Source organism: Lutra lutra, chromosome 10 (assembly GCF_902655055.1).
Source record: "Lutra lutra chromosome 10, mLutLut1.2, whole genome shotgun sequence".
Taxonomy (NCBI): domain Eukaryota; kingdom Metazoa; phylum Chordata; class Mammalia; order Carnivora; family Mustelidae; genus Lutra; species Lutra lutra.
In genome coordinates, this window is record NC_062287.1 from 62,139,080 (window position 1) to 62,148,786 (window position 9,707).

The 9,707-nt window shown below is 43.2% G+C and overlaps 1 pseudogene; it reads right to left on the reverse strand.

Annotated features, from left to right (window-relative positions):
• Positions 1-3,151: 3,151 nt before the first annotated feature.
• LOC125079777 (interferon-induced very large GTPase 1-like) lies at positions 3,152-7,810 on the reverse strand (annotated as a pseudogene).
• Between the last annotated feature and the right edge of the window lie 1,897 nt (positions 7,811-9,707).

A 9,707-nucleotide genomic window follows, 5' to 3' on the forward strand; every position in this document is an offset into this window, starting at 1 on the left:
ATTACTTTCCAATGGGTCGGTTCTGGTGGCTCCCTCCCCCTTTTGTTTATCTTCCGATATCAGTCCAATGTTTGCACTCTGCTTTACCTGCCCACTAGCGTCTTCTGCCCCCACAGAGATCCAGAAGTGTATAATTCTAATCTCAGGTTGATTTTATGGGTGATCAGAGTTCTTTGGTAGGTAATCAGCTCACGCCCACAACACTCCTCCTGGAGGAAGAAGGAGGGCGTCTCCACCGATCTGCCACTTGTGGGGTCATTGCTCAAAGAGCAGTGGTCCAACAGTGCCTCAGATCATGGTTTAAGGTAGGTCTGGGCTGAAAGCTTACTCCTTGGCTCTATCTCTGTAGTCAGCTTCCCCACTCTGATACCTGGCAGCTCTGCCACACTCAGACACCCCTGTTTTTTTTGTGACCATGCAGGACCTGAGACCACAATGTCCCCACAAGGGCTCCAACTCTGCTTCACATTTGGAGTCATGTTCCTCAGTGGAGCAGACTTCTAAAAGTTTTGATTTAGTGCTCCACTGCTCCTCCACTTTTTGGGAGTTGGCCCTTCCCTCTATGATCTATCTTCCCATTGTTTTGGATTCTCCTCTCTGCACTGCCTACCTTCTGAAAAGTGGCTGATTTTCTGTTCCTAGAATTGATGCTCTTCCACTCTTCTATCTCCTGTTGAGTTTGTACGTGTTTGGAATGGTTTGATAACTATCTAGCTGAACTCTTGGGACCTGATATCATTTCAGTCTGTTACTCCTCTGCCATCTTGCTTTGATCAGGTCCCTGATTCTTTGTAGGGTTTTTATCTCTTACACTCTGGAACACTTGTTTTAACAAGGCCACCAATTTTCTAGTCACCTCTTGCTTTACCTGTTTCATCAGCATGATGTCACCCAAACAGCAGATCAGTTTGATGTTCTGTGGGATGCTCCCCTGTCTTTCTGGATTATGTTATGAGAGAAAGTAGGAAAATTAATAGAGTCAAGCCAAAACTTTAAATGAATATTTTCCCCTATTCCACATGGATGGGAACTGTTTCTGGTAGTCTTCTATCACTCAGATAGAAGAGAGTTCATCTGCCAAATCAATGGCACATACCATGTATGTGAGGCTTTATTATCCTGCCCTAGCAATGTTACTATATTCAGTACAAAACCCACAATAGGGGCTACCACGTGGTTGAGGTTGCAGTAGTTTGCAGTAATTTTTCAGGATCCATCTGTTACTGCAGGGGCCAGACTGGCAAATTAAATGGGGATATGATAGGGACCATCACCCCTTTAGGTCTTCAGTGAAGTTGTTAATCTTTGCCATCCCCTGGGTTATAATGTTTTTAAAGATGTATTATCTTGGCCAGTAGAGAGCAGTTTTGAAGCCTTCCTCTTAGCCTTTCTCATGACAATAGCTCTTATTTCATAGGGCAAGGACCCATTGTGGGGATTTGTCCAATGGCAAGTTTGTCATTCCTGATTACACAGTTGGGGACTGGTGCCCTATTTATTACCTGGCCTCCATTTATTATTAATGATACCTTGTTTCTCTAAGGGTCAGTGTCAACTCAGATCTATTGTCCAGTAGTCCTCAAAGTATCTGGGTACTCTGTCATCATGCATTGAAATAAATGTCTCAGACACCAATATGAACAGTTGTGCCAAGCTCCTCTGCAAGGGAGAGTAGCAGCAGCTTAATTCTGCACATGATTATTATTTGTATTTATTCATTTATTTTTATCAGAAAAGTGAGGACTGATGTTTCCAAACATGGGGAAGGAATACAAAGAGATGGCAGTTATCTTGAAGCTGGAAAGCAGGCCTGGACCTTCCCCTCCATGTGGGCATGTGAGTAGGCAGTCAAATGATCAGGGAGGAATGGGATGTTTGTGCTAGCAATTACCCCAGGCAGGAAGGGAAGTGGAGGGTTCCTTTTTTTCATAGCTCCTAATCTATGCCCCGACCCAAGAGATGCTGGGATCCTGTTCCTACTGGGCCATTGTGTTCAATAGCCTAAGAACAGGAACACTGCTGACACTTCAGCTGCTTTCATAGTCACCCCTTGAAGCATACAATATACTTTCTAGGAATAACTCAAGAGTTCATGGTCCTGTTGGTACCAGGCTATTAAATGCCCATGCTGATACATACTAATTTTTGTGGCTGTTTTGGGGTGTAATCTCTCTCTACCTTCATCAGGTGCAACAGGTCACCAACCAAGTTCTGGGATATAACTCTGCTTTTAGGTCTGCAACCTGGAGACATAGTGCATTTTGTAGAGGAGATGTTTCTGCCTTTAATTGTATTACTACTCTTAGTTTTTCATTATTCCTCTGCAGGAGCCCAATGTTGTAGTCAATCCTAGGACCCCGAAATCATGACCTAGCTGATGGCAGATGCTTATCCAAATGAGCCACCCAAGTGCCCCCAACCTCACTTCTTTTAAAGGGTGCATCCCCCCCATATTTTATGAATGTGTGAATCATCACTTTAGTAAGGATGTTATGAAATTGCCTATGATAAATTCTTTTTTTTTAATTAACTTTATTTATTAAGATTTTATTTATTTATTTGACACACAGAGAGAGATTACAAGTAGGCAGAGGTAGGCAGAGAGAGAGAGGAGGAAGCAAGCTTCCCCCTGAGTAGGGAGCCTGATACAGGGCTTGATCCCAGGACCCTGAGATCATGACCTGGGCCGAAGGACAGGTGCTTAACCATCTGAGCCACCCAGGCGCCCTGTCTATGATAAATTCTTTTGAATTTGGTTGCCATCTCGTGTGAGGGGCAGTACCTTACATTCTACTCAGGATGGCTTCTCCTTGAAAAGTGGTGAGTGAGCCAGTCTGTAGACTCTATTATATCTCCCATTTCTGGAACCATTTCAATACCATTTCTATAACTTTGAGCTATTCAAGAAACATACACAATGATAAGATTAGACGTATAAGAGATTTAATGAGAGATATGCATGTGAAGAGTAAAGTGGTGGGAGCAAAGGTAGGCAGTGATAATGCTAGTCTAACATCAGTAAAGGAGAGGGGGAAGAAGGATTAAATAGGAAGAGTTTCAGATTACAGCACATTGCTGGAAATGGTCCTGGCAAGATCCTTGTAGGAGCAGCTCTGTAGTGGGTAAGAAAGGTCCAGCTCTAATAAACACATCACCTTCCATCATAGGCTGGAGAGAGCCCAAGTCTGCAAATCATGTGGGGCCTCAGTATGAAATAGGAGTTATACATGGTTTCCAGTTTGCTCATGGCAATGACCTCTTGGGTGTTCTGAAACTGAAAATAAAGTTCTTACACACCAGGGCTCTCCACAAATCTTGAACTCGGAATTTTATATCTGATATCTTCATGATGCCTCCCTTACATTCTTGTTTGGCTGTCAGAAGAATTCTGCTTTTCAGTTCCTGGACATTGCAGCTGTAGCAAGGATTGGGAGGGGCCATTGGGGGATTGCCATCTCAGAGGTGAGCAAAGTAGTAGACGTGAGTATTGACATCAAACGTAATGACATCACTAAAGCAGGTTACCTCTGAGCACTGTTCCTGTTCAGCTGCTATTGCTGCCATTACATCTAGTCTCTGTTAAAGCCGCCTTCGTCCTTCCATAGCTTGGTCTTTAGCTGTAACTTCTTCCACATTCTGATGGACATAAAGGCAACTTGGGGAGATTTTTACTTGTTTCATCCTCAGAAAGGCTTGGACAACTATTTGTAGAATATCTTGCATTTCTGATGGATTTTCCCCCCAAAATATTGACCAGAGTCAAGTTTCCAAGGCCAATCACAAAGGTTGCCAACTCATTGTCATGATTCTGGGATTTGTTGCTGAGTTCTGGGGCCCGAAGTCCTTCTGTGTCCACAACAAGCACAAAGTCAAACCCAAGTTCCTCTGCGAACGTCTCCTCCACCTTCAGGAGCTGCATGTAGGCTCCCCGGGTACACCTCCCAGCACTGACAGTGAACTGTAGCCCAAAAAGGGCACTCAGCACGGTGGACTTCCCTGAGCTCTGCAGGCCAAGGACAGAGAGAAGAAACAGCCGTTTGTCTCCAAGTTTCTCAGAGACCTTGTCAAAAATAGCTGCTCTGCACTTTAGAGGCACATATGAAGCATCCCCATCCATCAGCTCAATAGGAATGCCAGATATCATTAGATCCGCAGCAATCTGGGGAAGGGAGAGAAAAAGCATATCTTTGGTGGAAAAAATTTATTCCAGAGTTTCATACATCTGGCCTATTTCTCTGAGAATCTGCTCAGTTCCCAAGGTGCTAATCTCTGCAGAAATAGCTTCTATGTTATTTTGCCACTGTTTCAGGGAGGGGTTCTCTGGTACCTTTTGTTTTTCTGTTTGTACCTGGGAGCACAAAGTCTTTTTTTTTTCATTCAGTTTTTCCAAGTGATCTGCTGTCAGGTTCTCCAAAAACACAATCAGCCACTGTAAGAAGTAGAGGTTGGTATGAATTTCTGAACGTTTTGGATAATTTCAAGGACAGAATGCTTGAACTCATTGGGAGGAAAGGCTTTGTTCAATTGTTGACTCCGTATTCTTTGTTTATCTGCCTCGATTTCCTCTTTTGTTGTTCAATGCTCTGATTTCCCTTTTCCCACAGATGATAGAGTTCTTTGGTCTTCTTACACCAAAGATGCCACAGTTGTCCCTGAAGGGGTAGTAATTTTTTCTTCATCTGAGATATCGGCATGTCTCCTAGTAGGGCCATGAGAATCTCTGCCTCCTCTTTGGTTGCCTTGCAGTCACTCTGGTCTTCATCAATAAGAAATCCTTGCCTGCGTGCAATCTGGGCACAGTCCTCTAAGCTAAAAGCAGTGTGAGAGAGCTCTAGCAAATCTCTGATTGTGGTTTTGAGCTCCTCTGTTAATTCTGCCTCATTTCGATTCCTGATCCCAATTCTCACTCTTTGGCAAGAAGTACTGGCCATGGCTTTTTCTTTGTTATCAAGCAAAAAGATCAAAGGTTTTGGTAGTTGACACAGGCCACGGACAAGTTTTCGGTTCTCTGTATTGTCTTCAGAAGTTGCCATGAGCACCACAATGACGGAAGAGATCTCCTGCAGGAAGGCGAGCTGCTTCTCATGGTCCTTGGCATCTCCATGAAGATTGGTGAAGGTCAAACATTTGTCAAAGCTGTCCTCATCTTCCCCCCCAGGACAATACCAGCAGATTTCTACTACACCCTCCATCAAGAGACAGTCTTTGCTGCTCCCCCTGCAATGCCGATGAAAAAAGATATCATATTTACGTTTACTGAGTAGACAGTTCATGATCTGAGATTTGGAAGCAGAAAAGTCCTTTCCAACTCTAATAAAGGACACAATGGGAGTAGGGACACGACACATCTGCTGATTGTTGTAATTGTTCTTCTCTTTTGACGGTTTCCCTGCTTGCCGCCAGCTTCTCCTAATTTGGCTGAGAGACCAGAGAGAGAATTCAATCTGAGAATTGCAGGGATTAGGTACAAGCGGTGGGAGGGCAAACTGACAAATGGCAAGTTTGGACAGAATATATTGTCTGGCATAATCATCTGTACAGTGAAGAACTGCCATCTGAATATCCATAGGGTGAACGTGGGACCTGGGATGAGTGGCTGAAGGGCTAGTGGGACTATCACTCTCTTCAAATATGTCTTCATATGGATCAAAAGCCTCATTTTTCTGATTTGAGGCACTTGGATAGACTTGCTTCTCTGTGTTTCCATCATCTTTGAAGACCAGGTATCTCAGCCCATAATCCAGCATTAGTAGCTTCTGCAGGAAGTAGAAGGGAAGCTCCTGCTCCAAGCTGGACTGGGTATTGTACACAGAAGTCTTGTGGATCAAGTGGAAGGTAGCTCTGCTCATCCTTTTTGGGTAGTAGTGTTCCAGGCCTAGACGCTGGAGTAATTCTAAGAAGGCTTCATTTTCTATGGCCTCCAATTTGTTGCTTTCACTATCATTTGGATCATGAGGTGGTTCCTTTTCAGGGAAGATACTTTGCAAATATTTTCTCACATCATCTATTTGCAATGAAGGCAAGGTGGCTTCATAATTCCCATCAATGAGCAACCTCAAGTCTTTCTCTAGGTTTTTTCAATCATGATCCACTCCAGATTTGGTGAGGACATGTTCAACTTCTTTAGACAAGGATTGTCCCATGTGCTGTCTTAGAAGTGTCAAGCGTTGTGTTTTCTCCTTTGGAGAAAGAGCTGTAACTCCAATAGTGGCTGTCAGACCTGTGAGCAGCAGGAATGCCTGAGCCCTGTAGCTGCAAAGATTTTTGAGATTCTGGTATTTATCATGGGCAGTTTGCATTTCCTGCAGCAGGAAGTTCAGCTCCTCACACCCCAGAAGATACTGAAAAGTGTTGTTTACCATGTGATATCCTGCACCCACTGCAACGGAAATTAGCAAGAGCCATATGTCTGCCTGCTATTTCTCGCAGGTAATTCAAGAAGCTTCGTAGAGACTGGCTGACCTCATAAGTGGCCTTTCTTTGTGCTTCTTCCACTGTTTCTGGGGTCTCAGATTTGGCCTTTGCTTCCATAAAGTCATTTTTGGTTTCTTTTAAGATTTTAATTAATTCAGAAAATTGGGAGATATTGACATGTTTCTGCTCCAGGTCTGATGAGAAGATCCACTGCATGATGGATTGAGCCTGAGGAAAGCTTGTCACACTATAAATGTGAGGATCCAAAAGGCTGTGCAACTGAGATTTAGTAAATTCTGTTTTATAACTGGAAGATCTTTTGCAAAAGTTGACAGTGTTTACCAGAAAATTCTGTAGGTCCCCGTCTGTGAGGCATATGTTAATCCAAGTGTCATAACCTTTTGTTTTTTGACTCAACATTTGCATGAAATTTATCAGTTTTTTAAGCTGCTCTTCAGGATTAGATACCTCCCAGGATTTCACATCCTCTAGGAAAACCCTAGCCTCCTTCACAATACTGAGTAATTCCTCTCCACTCTGGATCTGGGTAGTCAGGCCAGTCAGAGCAGTATAGCATTCTATCAGGAAGTCAGCTACCTGAAATGGATTCTTAAAATCACTTTTGTGGCTGGAGCAGATGATGTCCCAAATGGGCACCAGGTGAATTCCCCGGTCAATGACACACCAGTTTTTATTATTGGCAACTAGGCCAGCTTTCCACTGGCCCTGCTCAGGACCAAAGAGTGAGAACTCATTTGGGACACTGAGTAGCTCCTCTCTCATCTCTATCAGACCTCTTTGGTCACTGTTTTTGTAAATTCCCAACAGGGCCAACCCTCCAGATGCCCATCTCAGCAGAACTCTATCTGGGAGATTTTGCCTGTGAGACAGTATCCCCTCCACGAGGTTGATTTGTTTCTCAATGTTTTCCATGACTTCTTTAGGGACTTTTGCGGAGTGGCCAGTATTCTTCAGGGATCTCCATCCACTGCCTCAGCTCTGCCTCTCTTTTCCTCACTGCTTCATCCTGTTGCTGCCTCCCTTCTGACAGCAAGTCTCTTAGCTCCTGCAGTGCCTGCTCTGCCTGCTTCTGCATTTTCTTTCTCATTTCCAACTGAGTCTCCTGTGACTCTCTAAGACTTTTTGGGTGTGACAGTTTAAGAAGCTTCTCCAGGGCTCTTTCCTCCGAAGAATATTGTGCTTGGGATTTGAGGTCCTGGAGGTCTTTTTCTTCGAGGTGTTGTAAGGCCTGAGCACAGGTCACACCCAGTTGTTCCTGCAGCTTGGGCAACCAGTACTCAAGTGCCAGTCCTACTTCTGTCAGCATCTCTTGGAGATCATGCCTTCTTTGGCCTCTCATCAGGGGCTCATCAGGGGTGGACTTTGCAGTGTCCATGGCTGTGGAAGAAAAGTTACTCAGCCTGTGTTATGCCCTAACTAAGCATCAGCTATATGGCCAGAAGGGTGAATATACTAAAGATGCAAATCTACTAGGCTTTTTCATTTCTTCCTTGTGTTGTTCTAATAAATATATTCTGTTAACACTGCTTCTTAATATGTTTTTTTTTGAGGACCCACCATACTGTTTACCAGAGTGGCTGTACCAGTTTGCATTCCCAGTATGAGTGCTAGAGGGTTCCCCTTATTCCACATCCTCACCAATAGTTGTTGTTTCTCGTGTTGTTGATTTTAGCCTTTCTGACTGATGTGATGTGCTATCTCATTGTACTTTTGATCTGCACCTCCCTGATGATGAGTGATGTTGAGCTTCTTTTCATGTTCCACTTCACCATTTGGATATCTTCTTCATAACATGTCCATTTTTGTCTTCTACCCATTTTAAAATTTGATTATTCATCTTTTAAAAGACTTAATTTTTTTTTAAAAGTAATCTCTATTCCCAGCGTGGGGCTCAAACTCACAACCCTGAGTTCCAGAGTTGCTTGCTCTACCAAATGAGCCAGCCAGGCACCCTTAAATTTTATTATTCATTCTTTGAGTTTGAGTTTTGTAAGTTCTCTCTCTCTCTCTTTTTAAAGATTTTATTTATTTATTTGACAGGCAGGGATCACAGGTAGGCAGAGAGGCAGGCAGAGAGAGGAAAGGAAGCAGGGTCCCAGCTGAGCAGAGAGTCTGATGCGGGGCTCGATCCTAGGACCCTGGGATCATGACCCGAGCCGAAGGCAGAGGCTTTAACCCACTGAGCCACCCAGGCGCCCCTCTTTTTTTTCTTTTTTAATCATTTTTTAAAATTTTCAGCATAACAGTATTCATTGTTTTTGTACCACACCCAGTGCTCCATGCAGTCCATGCCCTCTCTAATACCTACCAACTGGTTCCCCCAACCTCCCACCCCCCCACCTCTTCAAACCCTTCAGATTGTTTTTCAGAGTCCATTGTCTCTCATTGTTCACCTCCCCTTCCAATTTCCCCCAACTGCCTTCTCCTAACTCCCCATGTCCTCCATGCTATTTGTTATGTTCCACAAATAAGTGAAACCATATGATAATTGACTCTCTCTGCTTGACTTATTTCACTTAGCATAATCTCGTCCAGTCCCGTCCATGTTGCTACAAAAGTTGGGTATTCATCCTTTCTGATGGAGGCATAATTCTCTCCTCTTTTTATAAGATTTTGTTTATTTATTCATGAGAGACAGAGAGAACCACAGAGCCAGAGGAAAAAGCAGGCTCCCTGTGGCTCAGGTCATGGTCACAGGTTCCTGGGATTGAGTCTTGCATCAGGCTCCTTGCTCAGTGGAAAGACTGCTTCTCCCTCTGCGTGTTCTGCCTGCTTGTGATCGCTCACGCTCTCTCTCTCTCTGATAAATAAATAAAAAATAAATAAATAAATAAATAAAATCTTAAAAAAAAAGTGTTAAGAGTAGACATCCTTATCTTGTTCCTAATCTTAGGAGAAAAAGATTTCAGCTTTTCGTGATTGAATATGTTAGTTGTAGTTTGTTATATGTGGCCTTTATTATTTGTTTGAGGTATGTTCTATCTATACTCACTTTACTGAGAATTTTTATCTACAATGAATGTTGAATTTTATCAGGTGCTTTTTCTGTATCTATTGAGATGATCATGTATTTTATTTATTTTGTTAATGTGGAGTAATCACAATGATTGATTTGTGTATATGGAACCATCCTTGTATCCTTGAAATAAATCTCACTTGACTGTGGTGCATGATTTCTTTAATGTATTGCTGTACTATATGTGCTAGTACTGTTGAGGATTTTTACATCCATGCCCCATCAGGGATACTGGTCTGTAATTTCCTCCCTCCCT